Source organism: Melanerpes formicivorus, unplaced genomic scaffold, assembly GCF_026170545.1.
Source record: "Melanerpes formicivorus ecotype bairdi unplaced genomic scaffold, bMelFor1.0.p_v2 SCAF_23, whole genome shotgun sequence".
NCBI lineage: Eukaryota > Metazoa > Chordata > Aves > Piciformes > Picidae > Melanerpes > Melanerpes formicivorus.
Genome location: NW_027142375.1, coordinates 3709215 through 3729160, shown reverse-complemented (window position 1 = coordinate 3729160; position 19946 = coordinate 3709215).

Genomic DNA, 19946 nt, shown 5'->3' with positions numbered 1-19946 from the left:
GCAAGAGGGAACAATACCTGAAGTTTCCTCCCTGGACCTGATAAGTAGTTGATAATTTATCAAGTGCAGGAGGAGCAGATATGGACAGTGTACAAGATAGGATGCTGAAGCTGATAGGCTTTAGGTACTACAGCTGGGAGATACCAGGGAGAGACTGAGAGCCCTGGGGGGTTTTTGTCTGGAGGAAAAAAGACTGAGAGGGGATTTAATCAATGTTTCTAAATATCTGAGGGCTGGGTGTCAAGAGGGAGGGGACAGGCTCTGCCCTGTGATAGGACATGGGGCAATAGATAGTTTACTCCAGCACAGGAGGTTCCACCTCAACATGAGGAGGAACTTCTGTACTGTGAGGGTCACAGAGCACTGGAACAGGCTCCCCAGGGAGGTTGTGGATGCATACATGTGCATCACCAGTGGTGAGAAACAGTGTTTCCACATTGAGTCCCTTTCCACATGTACAGACACATAACTTGCAATCCAATTATTCTAAGCAAAGAGAGAGAGAGAGAGAGAGAGAGAGAGAGATTGTGCTCTGTCTGCTAAACCCCAATCAATAGCCACTGTAAGGATCAATAGTCTAAAAAACTATTGACTGCATATGTCACAACCTGTACTTTCCATTCCAAACAAAATGCGATCATAGATCAATATATGCCAGATGCCCATCTGGAAACAAAACATTCTGGCTAGCCCTGCAGAAACCAAAACCAAAACCAAAGCACCACCAAACCACTGGCTGTTACATTTTATTTAAGCATTCTCTGGTGTGCTGTAGTATTCCACTAGCAGCACCTCCCCGAAGTCTCGTGCCCTTGCTTTGCTGAAGGCAGCCAGGGAGTTACTTTCCGTGGCTTTCATTAGTCCGTCCCACATTGTACAGATCAGACAACGTCCTGACAACAGAGATGTGTTTACTTGGAAGAGGATGAGAGGAAAGTGCCTGATGTGGTAATGAGGGGCAGTTCCTCATCTTGAAAGAGAGTTGACTGGCAAGGCTCACACCCTGGTCAGGCAAGCATCCTTCTCCTGCACACTCCACAGTGTCACAGTATCACAGAACATTAGAGGTTGGAAGAGACCTCCAGAGATCATTCAGTCCAAGCCCCCTGCCAGAGCAGGAACACCCAGGGTAGTCTGCACAGGAATGCAGCCAGGCTAGTTTTAAAAGTCTCCAGAGAAGGAGACTCCACAACCTCTGAGGGTGCAGAGCACCTTCCAGTGCTCCAGCACCCTCACTGTAAAGAAGTTTCTCCTCATGTTGAGATGAAATCATCTATGTTCAAGTTTCTACCCACTGTTCCTTGTCTTATTACTGTGAACCACCAAAAAGAGCTTGTCCCTTTCCACTTGACACCCACCCTTCAGATATTGATAGACATTGATCAGATCCCCTCTCAGTCTTCTCTTCTCAAGACTGGACAGCCCCAGGGCTCTCAGTCTCTCTTCATAGGGGAGTTGCTCAAGTCCCCTAATCATCCTTGTGGCTCTCCACTGGATTCTCTCCAGCAGGTCTCTGTCTCTCTTGAACTGGGGAGCCCAAAACTGGACACAGTATTGCAGGTGTGGTCTCAGCAGGGCAGAGTAGAGGGGGAGAAGAACCTCCCTAGCCCTGCTGGCCACACTTTTCTTGGTGCACCCCACGTACAGCATGGATGAATCTCCTTCGAAAAGCAATTATCCCTGTTTTTTAAAGCAAAAGGCTGAACAATGCTCCTCAGCTGTTCAAATCCCACTGCTACTCCCCCAAACCAATCTGAGGCACTGAATTTGTGGAGTGTGGGAATGTTCCCATTTCTCAGTTGTAGGTGGCACAGTCTCAGGCTCTGACACACTCCATGCCCAAGGAGCTGCAGCACTGACCAAGGCTGCACTGGTGTGGCCAAAGGGCAGCGGCACAGCAATTCTCTCCCCTGAGTCCTGTGCTGGGAACTGAACATTTCTCTGCCCTGAGTCCTGTGCTGGGAACTGAGTAAGTGCTGTGGCACTTCACATCTGAAGGAGGAGCTGGATCTTGTGCAGTCAGAGAGGGAGAGAAGGTTTAAATAGGTAATTTTTAGAGACTGTCAAAACTGAAAAGTGTAAACACTGTTAACATTTCTTTCAAATGCTGGCAGGGGGTGGCAGGCGCCTGGACATGTGCCAGCCCACAGTTGCAAAAACGTTTAGCAAACCATATGCTGCCCCAGAAGACAGGTCCTAGACACATCCTCCCTGACAGCTTTGAGACCAGCAACAAGCAGGCCTTGGAGCACTGCTGACATTGCCCCACTCAACACCATTTGCTTCTTGCTTCTGCACTGGGGTTCAGGAGATGTGCAGCCACACAAGGTCCTGGAGTTAGTGGGCAGCACTGGTTTTGACATGGGAAAGTATGGATGTGGCTCTTTCCAGCTGTGAAGAGTTCCCCCTTCCATTTACATTCCTGCAGCAGGGATTCTGATTTATCTGCAGGTTATTAAAGAGAGTCTAAATGTCCTTTACATTTGATTTTGTGTATTATAATTACACAATGTAATCCTACATAACTTGTAGGGCAGCAAGGCATCTTGTGAGAGAGGTTCTCCTCCCCCTCTACTCTGCCCTGCTGAGGCCACATCTGGAATATTGTGTCCAGTTCTGGGCCCTTCAGTTCAAGAAGGACCTCAGGAACTGCTTGAAAGAGTCCAGCACAGAGCCACTAAAATGATGAAGGGAGTTGAACATCTATCTCCTTTGTGAGGAGAGACTGAGGGAGCTGAGGGCTCTGTAGCTTGGAGAAGAGGAGCCTGAGAGGTGACCTCATTCATGTTTATAAAGATGTGCAGGGTGAGTGCCAAGAGGCTGGAGCCAGGCTCTGCTGGGTGGTGCCCAATGACAGCACAAGGGGCAGTGGTGGAAGTTGAGGCATAGGAAGTTCCATGGAAACAGGAGTAAAAATGCTTTCACTGTGAAGGTGACAGAACCCTGGCACAGGCTGCCCAGGGGGTTGTGGAGTCTCCCTCTCTGGAGATATTCAAGACCTGTCTGGATGTGTTCCTGTGTGATCTGCTCTAAGTGATTCTACTCTGGCAGGGGGTTGGACTGGCTGAGCTTTTGAGGTCCCTTCCAGCTCCTAACATTCTGTGATTCTGTGATCTTTAGCTCCACACCAGTGTAAAATGGATGTGATTTCAGAGCCAGACATTAGGATTTTCACAAGCTTTCTGTAGATCAGAAAAAGAACACTGATTCAATAACTGCAGACCCACTGATTCAATAACTGCAGTGTAGATGTTTTCTACATGCTGACAATGATTGCTGTGCAATATGACTCGAAACATTTAAAAGTCAATTGCTTACACTGTACTCTGTTGTCTGAGCAGTCCTGGTGAATTTCTCAGCACATGAGTGTAACTAAAGCAGAATTTCTCCTGGTGATGCAAGATGTCATTAGCATTTCAAAACAGGCAACATTTTGCAACAATGACAAATATCCTGGAACTCACAGAAATTACATGCACTCCTGCCAAACAGATTTCTGCTTGGTCACACAGAAGACTCCTTTTTTCCCCCTTAAATTCCAAATGGCTAAAAATGGATCACTTATCCTCAGTCAGACTTCCCACAGGCTTCCCATATCAATGTTAATTAATCGAATGATTCTCAACCCTGTGTCTTCTCAGTCCTCTGAATTACTCTGGTCCTTTCAGCCTGACATTAATTGCAGTGCCCCACAATTCACACTGACACGCTTCATTGTCGACTCAAACCATGTCTCATGGCGATAGCTTCCACCAGACCTACCAGTCCTTCTACAGTTCACAGGCTCACAGGATGTGAGGGGTTGGAAGGGACCTCCAGAGATCCTCGAGTCCAACCCCCCTGCCAGAGCAGGACCATAGAATCCAGCACAGGTTGCACAGGAATGCATCCAGATGGGTCTGGAAAGTCTCCAGAGAAGGAGACTGCACAACCTCTCTGTTCCAGTGCTCTGTGACCCTCACAGTGCAGATGTTCCTCCTCATGTTGAGGTGCAACCTCCTGATCTATCTGGTGTCTGTAGACATCATCTTTTCATTCACTCTCATCCCTTCTGATTGAATTGGGCATTTTAAGTAAGGTTCTGTGGGTACTCTTGAGTGTACTGAATGTTAGGAATTGTAAAACAAGCTGAAGATATTTGTTTTGTCCTGTACTGAGCACTGGTTAGGCCTCACTTTGAGTACTGTGTCCAGTTCTGGGCCCCTTAATTTAAGAAGGACATTGAAACTCTTGAACACATCCAGAGAAGGGCAGCAAGGCTGGGGAGAGGTCTGGAGCACAGCCCTGTGAGGAGAGGCTGAGGGAGCTGGGATTGCTTAGCCTGGAGAAGAGGAGGCTCAGGGGTGACCTCATTGCCCTCTACAACTACCTGAAGGGAGGTTGTAGCCAGGTGGGGGTCAGTCTGTTCTTGCAGGCAACCAGCACCAGAACAAGAAGACACAGTCTCAAGCTGGACTAGGGGAGGTTTATCCTTGAGGTGAGGAGAAAGTTCTTCACAAAAAGAGTAATTTGCCATTGGAATGTGCTGCCCAGGGAGGTGGTGGAGTCACCATCCCTGGAGCTGTTCAAAAAAGGTTTGGACATGGCACTTGACGCCATGGTTCAGTTGTCATGAGGTGTTAGGTGTTGGGTAATAGGTTGGACTTGATGATCCCTGAGGTCTTTTCCAACCTGGTTGATTCTATGATTCTGTGAAAAGAGGCGATCCATGGGGAAGGACTGGCACACAAGGCATGGCAGTGAGCTACAAGCCAAGTCATGCCTTGAGGTGTTAGTTCTTGCCATTGCTATTTATATTTCAGTGCAGACTGGAGTCTTTCTTCTGGCCACAGCATAATATTCCCACTACAGGCAATAGGCAGCTAACGCTCCAGTTACTCTGTAAATAACTTAATCCAGCATTTGCATTTGATCTCTCCTGCAAGAGCTAGAAAAAGGACTGAGGTGTTTACTGTACAGACTCAATGCTCATCTACACTGACTTCTGGAGTAAATAAAGTGTCAGAAGCATGCACTGAGCAATGCTATTTATGTTATCTAGACAAGCTGAGAATGCATCATTATGCTGTACTGCACTCTCCTAGATCTGAGGAAGCCAACCACAAATCTTCCTCCCGTTATCTAGCAAGTAGTTGTATACCCCTTTTACATCAACAACAGCAGGGAATGGAACTGTTTGTTTTCTGGTGTCATATATATCCTCGTGCACTGTCTGTCCTGAAGGTCATGAATCAAAACATTCTGGAAGAGGTTTTTATTAAGTCTGAAAACATTAATCACTCTGAGTTTCACATCCAAAGTAAAGCAAACAAATAAATAGTCTAACAGAAGTGTAGCAAAAATGAGAGCAACCCCTACAATGTCTTATAAAAATGGTGCAGCTTGACCACTGAAGAATGAGAATTTGGGCTGTTGAATATGCTGAGATTTCACCCTTGAAAGTCAAATCCAGCTGGCAGCCAGTCACAAGTGGTGTTCCTCAGGGCTCAGTGTTGGGACCACTTCTGTTTAACATCTTTGTTGATGACCTTGGTGAAGACACAGAGTGTGTCAGCAGTAAGCTTGCAGATGACACCAAGTTAGGTGGAGAGTTGATCTACACCAGGGTAGGGAGGATCTGCAGAGGGGCTTAGATAGAATGGATCCACAGCCAGGATGAGGTTCAACAAGGCCAAGTGCCAGGTCCTGTGCTTGGGTCACAACCACCCCAATCAATGCTCCAGGTTTGGGGCAGTGTGGCTGGAAAGCTTCTGGCAGAAAGGGACCTGGGGGTTCTAGTGGACAAACAGCTGACTAGGAGCCAGAAGTGTGCCCAAGTGATCAAGAAAACCAGTGGCATCCTGGCTGGGATTAGAAATGCTGTGTCCAGCAGCAGCAGGGAGGGGATTGTCCCCTGGTACTCAGAGCTGGGGAGGCCACACCTCAAGTGTTGTGTTCAGTTTTGGGCACCTCAATCCAAGAGAGATGTGGAAGTGCTGGAGCCAGTGCAGAGGAGGGCAATGAAGCTGGGGAAGGGCCTGGAGAATAAATCTGATGAAGAGTGACTGAAGGAGCTGGGGATGGTTAGTTTGGACAAGAGGAAGCTGAGGGGAGACCTCATTGCTGTCCACAGCTACCTGAAATTACATTTTAGAGAGGCTGGTGCTGGTCTCATCTCACAGGTCATCAGTGACAGAACATGAGGGAATGGGCTCAAGCTACAACTGGGTAGGTTTAGGCTGGACATTAGGAAAATTTTTTCCCAGCAAGAGTGGTCAGGGATTGGAATGTGCTGCCCAGGGAGATGGTGGAGTCCCCAGCCCTGGATGTGTTTAAAGGTGGTTTGGACGTGGTCCTTAGGGATATGGTATAGGAGTGAACCTTTTAGAGTGGGGTTCTGGGTTGGACTTGGTGATCCTGAGGGTCTTTCCCAACCTGAATGTTTTCTGTGATTCTGGGATTCTGTGACACTGTTCTAGGATAAAATCTTGTGACAGACACACTCGTGAGGGCTGCTCCCTGGTACTGCTGCATACCTTTTCGGTATTCCAGAATTAGGGATTAAAAAAAATCAGTACACTCCATAATTTGGTGAGATGTTTGTTTATAATCAAATAATTCTCTTCTGTTTTGGGGTTGAAAACACTGCAAAAGTCTTCATTTTCTTATGTTAGCATTAAATAAAGGGGCATTTGACATGCAATGTGAAAACTGAAACTGAATTGCAGCTACACAACAGGACCCAGAATTACGTGGGTCGGGACCTAGAATCTGACCTTTCTTCAATGCAGCTTGATTCTAAATGAAGGGCTGCAAACCTACTCAGTGATGATTTGGGTAAAGAGGAGGTGAATGGTTAGATTGAATCTGGGTCCATCATTAATAACTGGTATTAAAAGCAAAGATTTTTGGGCAAAGTACTGAACTTTATTGACTTCTAGTGACATCAAACCAGCAAGCAAAGCAAGGGGGGTGGAAAAAGAGCTTTGTCATACAGACAACATTTTAGCCTTTAGGAAATGGGAAAGTACTTTAACTTGCTGGCTGTAGCTGCTTCATTAGTTTGATTGTAAGATAAGGGCTTATGCAAGTGGCTGTAGAACCTAAAAGGCTGTTAATTGTCTGAACTAACAACCGAAGCAGCTCTGTGCTGCTGTATGGTCTATTTTAGAGCTATAAATTCACTTTGGATGAGAGTTCCTCTATTAGAGAAGGGGTGGGATTTTTGGTTGGTTTGGTTTTTTACAGTCTCTGCATCTATATGAACAAAGAAAGCAGCATTTTAAGCATTTAAAAGTCTTCTGGGTGGTAGCTGTTTATCACAGAAGACAGCATTTCAGGGCATCTATTTTCTTTGAGCAACTGCAAAAATACAGTATAATGTCAGTTATTGCTGGATGTGCATGCAGAGCAATATTGTCCTGTTGCCTGGTAACCAGTGAGAGGGAAGCACTTTGGAAGCACTGAGAGAAAAAGAGAAAGAGAAAGCTTAACTGCACACACTTGAGCAGAAGACTTATAAAGCTGTTCCAGGTAGCCATGAAAAAGGAGTTTGGGTCGAGATCCTTATGGGGGTTTGTGATATTCCCCTGCCCCTTGTAAAACCCAGCAACTGATTTGTGTGGTTGTGTTACAATTTAAGGACCAGGCCTACATTTCTGAAGTCTTGTTTCAAATTTTTGCGCTTTGGAAAAAGGAATGTTCCTTTTCTTAAGATACATTCTTGAATGCTTTGCTGAGAAGTAACATCTTGGAGCTGAATATGCTAGCTAGGATGTGTCTGGACTCTCTAATCACTGGGTTTGGGGGTTAAAAATTGTTGGTTTAGCCTTCTTGCTGATCATGAATCATGACTTTGTTTCAAGAGTGTGGGGGGTTGAAATTAAACCCCCCAGATAATTTGGAGAACTACCCCCCCAAAATATTATGCAATCTTGAATACTTTTGGAAGGTGTGTTCTCCCCAGAATAGTGTTGGAACAAAACAAATACAGGAGGGTTTTGAGCTGATATTCTTAAGAACTCTGGGTGATGATGAATGTGTCTTCAAAGTCAAACGTGGTGGGTTGAAATTACCCCCAAGATAAATTTGCCAGACCAGCTCAGTTGAAAGCAAATGAAGCTCTGTTTGTGAGGACACTAAAATCTAGAAATATGGAATGCAATGAATGTGCACAAAATAGACAATATTTACCATTTATAAACAAGACAAGAACCCTCCTGGACAAAACCAGGGGATTATCAACAGCTTCCTTCTCCCTATACAAGGGAAAAAGAAAGAGGACTAAAGCAGAGAGTAGCTTGTTAGTCATAACTAAGTAACATGGCCAAGGTCAGCAAGCCCAGCAGAAGCAAGCAGCTAATATCTGCTAGAGTGAAGAAGCCAAAAAGAGAAAGAGCTAGTTTATACAACTAATTTATGATAGTTATCAGGCCCATGGGATTATTTAGACCTTATCATTATTTTCCCTTTACATCCAAAGGGAATTTATTTACATTCAACCACTTTGCTACTCAATCTGTCGAAAATTTCCCTAGGCACAGCCTTAAACTGCCACACACCCCCCAAAACACTCTGGCAACTCCTGGATTAGTGAAGTGCTAAATATTGCAATGCAAACAGTTAAGAAACAATGGATCTGCTGGGTGAAACAAAGAAACCCAAAATAAAGAGAGAAAACGTTTGCTGGAGTTCAGTCTGGCCATAGCTTCCTGTTTTAGGGGCAACAGAAGGTCAGCATATAATTAAGGCAGAAGAGATGAAATCATGGGAATTAGCGTAAGCTCAAAGTCCTGCTGAGGGTTTTACCAGCCTGGGCTAAGATGGTGTTCTCTGATGCCTCCCCTGGCTTCCTGCCTCTGACCAGTGTCAGGTGGTATTCTTCGTGCGGGCTTTCTCAGCGTAGCGCGAGCAGGAAGTGCGGAACGCCTGCGAGGCAGTTTATTGCGGCAAGCTTTACAACATTGGTTTGAGAAGTGAAAAGGGGGCGGGTTGTGCAGCCCAAGAGCAATCTGAGAGAGCCTTGCAGTTTCAAGGTGTTAATCTGAAAGGAACTGAATACAACTTCTTCTTCTTCTTCTTCTTCTTCTTCTGGTAAACCTTGCTGGCTTTACCTGCAGATTAATGTTTTACTTCATGTCAAATGCTGGGATGCTATGAAGAAGGAGTGATACATCTAAAGATGTTGATCACCCCACAGATTATTGTATACTGGAAAAATTAGTGTCAGAGACCAATCAGAATAGAGTAGAACAGAATTAACCAGGCTGGAAAAGACCTTCGAGATCATCAAGTCCAACCTCTCACCCAACACCATCTGATCAACTAAACCATAGCACCAAGTGCCTCATCCAGTTTCCTCTTATAGAATCATAGAATCAATAAGGTTGGAAAAGACCTCAAAGATCATCAAGTCCAATCTGTCACCACAGACCTTATGACTACTAGACCATGGCACCAAGCACCTCATCCAATCCCCTCTTGAACACCTCCAGGGATGGTGACTCCACCACCTCCCTGGGCAGCACATTCCAATGGCTAACAACTCTCTCTGGGAAGAACTGTCTCCTCACCTTGAGCCTAAACTTCCCCTGGTGCAGTTTGAGACTGTGTCCTCTTGTTCTGGGAGAAGAGACCAACCCCCTCCCTTCAGGTAGTTGTAGAGAACAATAAGGTCTCCCCTGAGCCTCCTCTTCTCCAGGCTAAACAATCCCAGCTCCCTCAGCCTCTCCTCATAGGGCTGTGCTCCAGACCCCTCACCAGCCTTGTTGCCCTTCTCTGGATGTGTTCAAGATTCTCAATGTCCTTTTTAAATTCAGGGGTCCAGAACTGGAAACAGGACTCCAGGTGTGGCCTAACCAGTGCTCAGTACAGGGACACAATGACTTCCCTGCTCCTGCTGGCCACACTATTCTTGATGCAGGCCAGGATGCCATTTGCCTTCTTGGCCACCTGGGCACACTGCTGGCTCATGTTCAGCCTACTATCACCCAGTACCCTTAGGTCCATTTCTGCCTGGCTGCTCTCCAGCCACTCTGACCCCAGCCTGTAGCACTGCCTGGGGTTGTTGTGGCCAATGTGTAGAACCCAGCACTTAGATGTGTTCAGTCTCCTGCCCTTGGACTCTGCCCATCTGTCCAGCCTGTCAAGGTCCCTCTGCAGAGCTCTCCTACCCTCTAACAGATCAACTCCTGCTCCATATTCCTCCATAACAACTTTCTGTGCCATTCAGCTGGTAGCAGGTGTATCCTTTTTCCATTCAGTGCTTGGCATATCAAAGAACTGGTAAGTGACCACTGAAATGCATTCTTTGTGCATTTCTGTTACCTATGCTATGCAGGAAAATACATCAGTAACAAGGGCAGACAGCTATTCAGTTACTGTAGAGGGAGAACAGAAACTATGTCTGAGCTATGTCTCACGCTGAATAATTGACTTGCTGGATTATAGGGCAAGGAACCAACATTCAGCTGACTTGCTGCAATACTAGTTTATGATTAGACAGACAGCATAATGCTGAGACATCCTGGTGGTCTTTTGCTAGCAAGTTTAAGGTCTGGCCATTCAACTTGTTTTTAGAAAGGCTCACTCACAAAGATGGAGGCAGTAGCACTGCTGCAAAGGTTTGCCTGAGATCATACTAGAGACTGAGCCATGTGCTGTGGGGCAGCTTTGAGGTCAAACTCAGACCCTAGTATATCCTGCCCTCGCAATCTCAACACCACACAATAATGCAGAAATGCACAATGACAATCAGAAATGCCTTATAGAATCATAGGATCATTGTATTGTTAGGGTTGGAAGGGACCTCAAGGATCATCTAGCTCCAACTCCCCCCCAACATGGGCAGGGACACCTCATAGTACATCAGGTTGCTCAGAGCCCCATCCAACCTGACCTTAAAAGCCTCCAGGGATGAGGCTTCCATCACCTCCTTGGGCAACCTGTTCCAGTGTCTCACCACCCTCATGGTGAAGAATTTCTTCCTAACACCAAATCTGAATATCTCTCTCTCTCTCTCTCTCTCTCTCTCTCCATCCATCCATCCATCCATCCATCCATCCATCCATCCATCCATCCTTATTGGAACTAGTCACATATATTTTCCATGAGCCTGGATTACAATTTGAAACAGTAATTGCTCACTCAATATAAACTTGCATACTTCAGTAATTTGGAAGGCAACTATTATTGCATAAAGCATAATAATAATAACAATAACAATAATAGTGTATGATCTCATGAAAAGCTGAATCATTCAAACTCTGAACAGTCTGTGTCAATTGAGCACAATATTTAAGGACAGGCTTAGTTTCACACAAGTAAGTAGCCCAATTGACCTCGCTCAGGCCACTCATCTACTTAAATGTCAACATGTATCTAAGTGCTTTCCTGGCCCAGGGCCAGAACGTTTTGTCTTTTGTAAGACAGTGCCCTAGGAAGACCTGTTGCAAATGGCTGTATCCTGCAGCGTCCTGCAAAAGGTGAAGCAAAATAAGAAAGGGTAGTACCACATCATAACACAGTTAGTTTATTTAAGGATATGTAGTGTACCATTAATGAGTGGCATTACTGCAGAGAAGGCTATTACTGTATAAAGACAGCAATAGGAGGGAATGGAAAGGAAACATCATTAGGTGACAGGTTGGACTTGATGATCTTTGAGGCCTTTTCCAACCTTATTGATTCTGTGATTCTATGATTAGGAATTGGAAACAGTATCGCAGTACATTAGAGGCTGGAAGGGACCTCCAAAGGTCATTGGGTCCAACCCCACGGAATAGGCCTGGAAAATGGTGGGACTTTAGTGACAGTCATGGTTATCATGCTAGTGACTCCACTACAGGATTCCTTGGCATTTTTTTCTGGTGATTACTTTCCCCATTTCTGCTTCTGGAGTCCCATCAATGGAGCAGGGGGCATATAAGAATGAGTATAGGTTCAAAATTGCCTTGCCAGAAGGATGGATTACACTCACTCCTTCTTAAACCTAAGTCTCTGAAGGGTCCAAAGTCCACAAGCTTCACAGTTCAGGAAGGTTCAGTGTGGCTGATGCTCTTGACCCCGTTAACAAATGGCAAAATCCAAATCCAAGTATGCCTCTCTCTGCCTTGATCGAAGTTAGTATAATATAAGCCCAAGCACATCACTATGAATCAAATGGAATTCCCTTTGGAGTAGCTAGAGCAACTATGTTTTGCTGCATTCTCTCAGCTGGTGTAGCCAACATGACTTCACGCTCATGTATGTCTTGTAGAGAGTCTTTAATTTCTATGTTGAATTTCTCAGCTGCTGTCTTATTATTATTATTCTTCCTGTGTGTAACCCTTTTTAGTGGTATGCATTCTAAAGAACACCCTGAGAGCCCTCAGTTACAGAACAAAGTGCAGATACTCAGAGAATTTCTGTAATTTTTGGTTAAGTAGTTCAATAGATGTAAAATATGTAATTTGGGCTTCTCTGGGAATGACTGTCCTTTTGTTGGTCTCATGCATTCCACTGGAATGTGCTGCCCAGGGAGGTGGTCGAGTTGCCAACCCTGGATGTGTTTAAAGGTTATTTGGGTGTGGTGCTTGGGGATATGGTTTAGGGGTGAACCTTGTAGAGTAGGGTTCTGGGTTGGACTAGATGATCCTGTGGGTCTTTTCCAACCTGAATGGTTCTGTGATTCTGTGGCTCTGTGATACTGACTTTTGTGACAGTCTGACAACCAAAGAACTTATATATATATCACCTTAGCCAGGGCTGCTCTTTCAGGCTAGTGTAAAGCAGAGTGGAGGATATAGCTAATTATAGTGGGCATCTGAAGGAAAAGCAGGTCCACATGCAGAATAGTATGTTTTAGTACTTGGTGGATTTGTAATGGTCCAACTGTTGTGTTGCAGTGTGCAATCAAGATGGAAGCTTTGCTTTGCCCAGCGGATATTTCAGACAAATTTGTGACAGTGAATGGGAAGGTCAGCCTTCAACTACAAGGAAAAGGAAGAGTTAACATGCAGATTGTGTCTCTTACAACATTTACATTTGAATTAAAAAAAAGGTACTAGACAATTTCAGGAAAACTAGTTCACATATAGTCATGAGGCCTGTGGTGACAGGTTGGACTCGATGATCTTTGAGGTCTCTTCCAACCTTGGTGATACTGTGATATAATGAAACAATGACTTAACTCATTTTGGACTCCCATTGGATTTGTAAGGCATTGACATACTAAAATCTTAAGTTGTTTCCAAACTTGAGGGCCATGAGGATGACCAGAGAGCTGGAGCATGTCTCCTTTGGAGACAGACTGAGAGATTTGGAGCTGTTCAGTCTGGAGAAGAGAAGGCTCCAAGGAGACCTAATTGTGGCCTTCCAGTATTTGAAGGCAGTCTACAAGAAAGCTGGGGAGGGACTTTCTAGGGTGTCAGGTAGTGATTGGACTGGGGGGAAAGGAGCAAAACTAGAAATGGGTAGATTCAGATTGGATGTTAGGAAGATGTTCTTTACCATGAGGGTGGTGAGACACTGGCACAGGTTGCCCAGGGAGGTGGTAGAAGCCTCATCCCTGGAGGTTTCTAAGGCCAGGCTGGATGGGGCTCTGAGCAACCTGATGGCAGGGAAGTTGGAACTAGATGATCATTGAGGTCCCTTCCAACCCTGACAATTCTATGGTTCCATGATTCTATGAACCCCAGAAATTCAAATGAAGTATCTATTTATGTAACCTACTGTTTTTTTCTGGCAACTCATGATTATATTTACAAGTACTTGTGAGGTGTTTCCCATACTTATTACTGGGGAATACTACTGCATATTGTTCTTTACCTTTATTTGGTCCTCTCACATAGTTTGTCTTGCTGAAAACATCTATTTAATCTGCTTCATGTAACTGTCTATTTCTTTCCCCAGAGCACAGCTTTATGTTTTATTGGGGAAAAAAACAAATGATGCTCAAAACAGAATGTGAAAACAAAGAAAATAGTCATGAACATGTGTGTGTGTGTGTGTGTGTGCGCACTCATCATCCAGAAACCATGCTGGTAAACAGTGTGAAACAAAGCATTATTAATAATTCAACAAGATAGATAGGGAAAAAAAGCAAACAAACAAATGCCACCCTACCATCTTCAGCAGTACCTCCTCAGTTAGAAGTAATGACTGACACCAGCAGAGTTGAAAGTTCTGAGATAACAGGTCAGAAAAAGAGCTGAACTTAGCTCTGAGGAGATGGGGTAAACACAACTGTGTTTGTAAATGCCCAGGGAGCCTTCATGAGAACATAAGAGATCATAGAATCATAGAATCAATAAGGTTGGAAAAGACTTCAAGGTCATCAAGTCCAACCTGTCACTCAAGACCTCACCACAACTAAACCATGGCACCGAGTGCCACGTCCAATCCCTTTTTGAACACCTCCAGGGACGGTGACTTCACCACCTCCCTAGGCAGCACATTCCAAAGGCTAACAACTCTCTCTGGGAAGAACTTTCTTCTCACCTCGAGCTTAAACTTCCGCTGGTGCAGCTTGAGACTGTGTCCTCTTGTTCTGGTGCTGGTTGCCTGAGAGAAGAGACCAACCCCTTCCTGGCTACAACCACCCTTCAGGTAGCTGTAATAAGGTCTCCCCTGAGCCTCCTCTTCTCCAGGCTAAACAATCCCAGCTCCCTCAGCCTCTCCTCACAGGGCTGTGCTCAAGGCCTCTCCCCAGCCTCGTTGCCCTTCTCTGGACACGTTCAAGAGTCTCAACGTCCTTCTTAAACTGAGGGGCCCAGAACTGGACAAGGACTCAAGGTGTGGCCTAACCAGTGCTGAGTACAGGGGCACAATGACTTCCCTGCTCCTGCTGGCCACACTATTCCTGATGCAGGCCAGGATGCCATTGGCCCTCTTGGACACCTGGGCACACTGCAGGCTCATATTCAGCCTACTATTAACCAGTACTCCCAGGTCCCTTTCTGCCTGGCTGCTCTCCAGCCACTCTGACCCCAGCCTGTAGCACTGCCTGGGGTTGCTGTGGCCAATGTGCAGAACCTGGCACTTGGATGTGTTCAATCTCATGCCGTTGGACTCTGCCCATCTGCCCAGCCTGTCAAGGAGGTCCCTCTGCAGAGCTCTCCTGCCCTCTAACAGTTCAAGACCTGCCCACAACTTGGTGTCATCTGCAAATTTACCGATGATGGACTCAATCCCCTCATCCAGATCATCAATGAAGATATTGAAGAGCATGGGGCCCAGCACTGATCCCTGGGGGGCACCACTAGTGACTGGCCTCCAGCTGGCTGTGGCACCATTCACCACCACTCTCTGGGCTCGGCCCTCCAGCCAGTTCCTAACCCAGCACAGAGTGCTGCTGTCCAAGCCACGAGCTGACAGCTTGACCAGGAGTTTGCTGTGGGGGACAGTGTCAAAGGCCTTGCTGAAGCCCAGATAGACTGCATCCACAGCCTTTCCCACATCCACTAGATAGGAAGAAAAGTAAATCAGTCCCTGAATTCCACTGCTTATCTTATGTTAAAATGATGCACTTAATGAAGATTAATCAAGATAATTTCCCTTTCATTGAGACCATCACCCTTTGCACCTGTACACTTATGTAAACCAGCTGGTATTATCCTAGTGTCTCTTAACTGAGATTTCAAATAAGGTGGACGTGTATGAGGTGCTTTAAAATAATCACAACAAATGGAAATACAAACATGCAAACTGGTAGAAATCTGTGAAGCTTTTTGCTATAGACTGATGGATCCTTTGGGCACACACAGTGCTTCAGTTCTTCCCTGCTCTTTGTTCTAAATTCCTTCTAGTTGCACTGATATGCAGCAGAAGACAGGGGTTTTTTATCATAGTATCATAGTATCAGTCAGGGTTGGAAGGGACCACAAGGATCATCTAGTTCCAACCCCCCTGCCATGGGCAGGGACACCCCACACTACATCAGCCTGGCCAGAGCCTCATCCAGCCTGGGCTTAAACACCTCCAGGGCTGGGGCCCCAACCACCTCCCTGGACAACCCATTCCAAGGCTTCACCACTCTCATGGGGAAGAACTTCCTCCTCACCTCCAGCCTAAATCTCCCCACCTCCAGCTTCATTCCATTCCCCCTAGTCCTATCACTACCTGAGATCCTGAGAAGTCCCTCCCCAGCCCTCCTGTAAAAGATGATTGAGTGCTTAGAGAGGGGTTCAGGAATTTTGGAGGTCCTGAATCCATTTTCAACTGTGAAACATTTCTTAAACTACCCCGAGAATGTCTATGTGGTCTTTTGCAAGCAGATGCAAGATCACACTGTGTTCCAAGCTGGATGGCTAAGTGCCAGCTCTGAACTGGATGATGCCATTTATTTACACAGTGTCAACAGCAGTGAGCCTTGACTGGGGCCTTGAGTCTTCTCTGTAATGCAGATACAAATTGAATTCATTTAAAAATGATTGAAATCAGTAATCTGATCTTATGCTCCATAGCTATGCAAATTCATGTTCTGTGTGTTGCTGAGGAAGAACTTAGGAACTGAAGCAGGGGAAAAAAGGGAATTTTAAATCAGACAAAACCCCAACATCCTCTTTCCCCAGAAAGTGACTTCATGATGTACTGAAGTGACTAATGCAAAATAGGAAAGAAGCCTGTGTGCATGTGGGCCTGAGCTGATTCTTCTGGACAAAACACATGCTCAACATATTGATGTTAGCAGTGCAGTCTGAAAGAGAAAAGCCCTTCTTCAGCCTGTGTCTGTTGTTTCCTCATTGCATCTGATTGTGAAGAGATGTTGCATGGATAAGCATTTCATGAGATCAGCCTAGTTCTCTTCTTTCCCCATGCAGCCATGACAGCTGAGTGTTTGAATTTCATTGGAGTAGTCTGGAATATTGGAACACTCTATCTCAAGACTTTCTTTGCAGTAATATTTCTTCCATCTGATCAACCTTTTTTTTATTTCCTCCTCTGTCTTCAAGCCTGATTTCCAGTTCTAGTAGCTAACAATTCATGTTCCCTTTCTCCTGCCATGGTTTTTCATTTAACAGTTCCCTGGCTTTAATCTCCTTCTCCAATTTTGACCTCCCCTTTACTTCCCAGCTCACTGTATTCTTTTTTCCTGTTGCTATATGAGTGCTGGGGAATATAATGAGAGTGATGCCAAAACCTGCTACAACTAATTGTTAATAGTTTTTACCATTATGTCCTTTCATTCTTCTCTCTTCTCTGCTGTCCCTTCTAATTAATTTTCTTCATTCTCTTCTCCTCTATACTGTATTCTTAACATTTTGGGGCTTTCTCCCTTCTGTACTCAGACAGTGACTTAGGAATTTGATTGTAGAGTCTTATTTCAATGGAGGAGAAGCAGCAGTTGAGGAGAGGAGAGGAGAGGAGAGGAGAGGAGAGGAGAGGAGAGGAGAGGAGAGGAGAGGAGAGGAGAGGAGAGGAGAGGAGAGGAGAGGAGAGGAGAGGAGAGGAGAGGAGAGGAGAGGAGAGGAGAGGAGAGGAGAGGAGAGGAGAGGAGAGGAGAGGAGAGGAGAGGAGAGGAGGAGAGGAGAGGAGAGGAGAGGAGAGGAGAGGAGAGGAGAGGAGAGGAGAGGAGAGGAGAGGAGAGGAGAGGAGAGGAGAGGAGAGGAGAGGAGAGGAGAGGAGAGGAGAGGAGAGGAGAGGAGAGGAGAGGAGAGGAGAGGAGAGGAGAGGAGAGGAGAGGAGAGGAGAGGAGAGGAGAGGAGAGGAGAGGAGAGGAGAGGAGAGGAGAGGAGAGGAGAGGAGAGGAGAGGAGAGGAGAGGAGAGGAGAGGAGAGGAGAGGAGAGGGGAATTTCCCTTCTGGGCATTATTCTGTCCCTGCCCTGCCCCCCCTTCCCCCTTAAGAAAAGTAGTGCTTTCCCCTTACTTCAGCTGCTGTTTGCTAAGCAGATGAAGTTGGTCTATGTTAACAGAGAGATTTCTGCATGTCCATCTGTTTACCTGCAAATCTGGAGAAGAAAAGTTGTGCTATCAGTCATGACCCTGATTTTCATGGATGGTTTATGCAAAATATAAATGTTTGTGAGAAATTGAGAAGAGCATTTTCCACCCACTGCACTCCTATCAGCTTGTAGTGATGGTACAAGAGATGCTTAGTTAAGATCTTCTGACCAGCTGTGTCAACCATGAAGCTGTTCCTTGTAAAGAAGTTTCGAATATGCATGAGAAAGCAGCTACAGATGCTGTAACTCATTTGCATTTTTAGAGATAAAAATAAAGAAAACAACTATGACTGTTGACTTATGAGTCAGAATTTGAAAGATGAGGTAACAAATGAAATGGTGGAATTGACCTCTGCTGAGACGCTGGTTATTGCGACATCCCCAAGCCTGCCATCCCTATGGGACAGGAGCTGATGTGTACTTTACATGAGTGAGCAATAACACAGTATCACAGTATCACTGTATGTTATCACAGTATCACTGTATGTTAGAGGTTGGAAAGGACCTCCAGAGATCATCCAGTCTCACCCCCCTGCCAAAGCAGGAACACCCAGGGTAGTCTGGACAGGAATGCATCCAGGCAGGTTTTGAATGTATCCAGAGAAGGAGACTCCACAACCTCTCTGGGCAGCCTGTTCCAGTGCTCCATCGCCCTCACTGTAAAGAAGTTTCTTTTCATGTTGAGGTGAAACCTTCTATGCTCAAGTTTCTACCTATTGTTCATTGTCTTATTACTGTGCACCACCAAAAAGAGCTTGTCCCCCTCCATTTGACACCCACCCCTCAGATATTGATAGACATTGATCAGATCCCCACTCAGTCTTCTCAGTATAACTAACGTTGGAAGAGACCTCGAGGATCATCGAGTCCAACCTATAAACACAGACCCCATGACTTCTCAATACTAAACAGCCTCAGGGCTCTCAGTCTCTCTTCATAGGGGAGGTGCTCAAGTCCCTTAATCATCCTTGTGGTTCTCCATTACACTCTCTCCAGCAGATCTCTCTCTTGAACTGGGGAGCCCAAAACTGGACACAGTATTGCAGGTGTGATCTCAGCAGGGCAGAGTAGAGGGGGAGAACCTCCCTAGCCCTGCTGGCCACACTTTTCTTGCTGCACCCCAGGATCCCATTGGCTCTCTTGAGCACAAGGCCAGAATCCTGTCCCATGGAGAACTTGCTGCCCACTAGCACTCCAAGGTCTTTCTCCATGAAGCTGCTTTCCAGCAGGGCAGCCCCCAACCTGTACTGATGCCTCTTGTTATTCCTCCCCAGATGCAGAAAAAAATATATGGGATTAAGAAGCTTCATTACATGGTTTACCACAATCTCACTGGCAGTTGTGATGCAGTCTCATACTTCCCATGTCAAAAGGCATGAAAAATGATACTCCACTACATGCTACCAGCCCCTTAAAACCATGTGTCAAATAACTTGGGCCTGTCATTTTTCCCAAATGACTAAAAGGAACTGCATCTTTGTCATTGGGTATGATGAGTTTAATCACTTCTTGCTCTCCCTTCACCTGTTCCGCAGGCATATACTAAGAATACCAGGTGATTTCTTGTAATTCAGAGAAGTTACTAAGCTAAAGTGAAAAAGAAAGTGGATTTTGATTGCCATTCATTAAAAGAACTTCATTCTTCTTTTGCACATATTTCCCTTTCTGTGGCATTGCGTGTCCTAAGCTTTCTAACAGGAGAAACTGACACCAGCATTCAGTTAACTGTTTAGCAGAGGTTTCCAATTATGTCTTCAAAGTGAAGACAGAACACACTGCAATGCCTACTAAGCAAAAAGTGGTCTGCCCTCATGGATGTGAGAAAATGAAGAGACTTTAAACAAAAGCTTGGCTGACAAAAATCAATCTACTTTCACAGGATCACAGGATGTCAGGTTAGAAGGGACCCAAAGAGATCATTGAGTCCAACCCCCATGCCCAAGCAGGACCATACAATCTAGCTCAGGTCACAGAGGAACGTATCCAGACGGGGCCTGGAAAGTCTCCAGAGAAGGAGACTCCACAACCTCTCTGGGCAGCCTGTT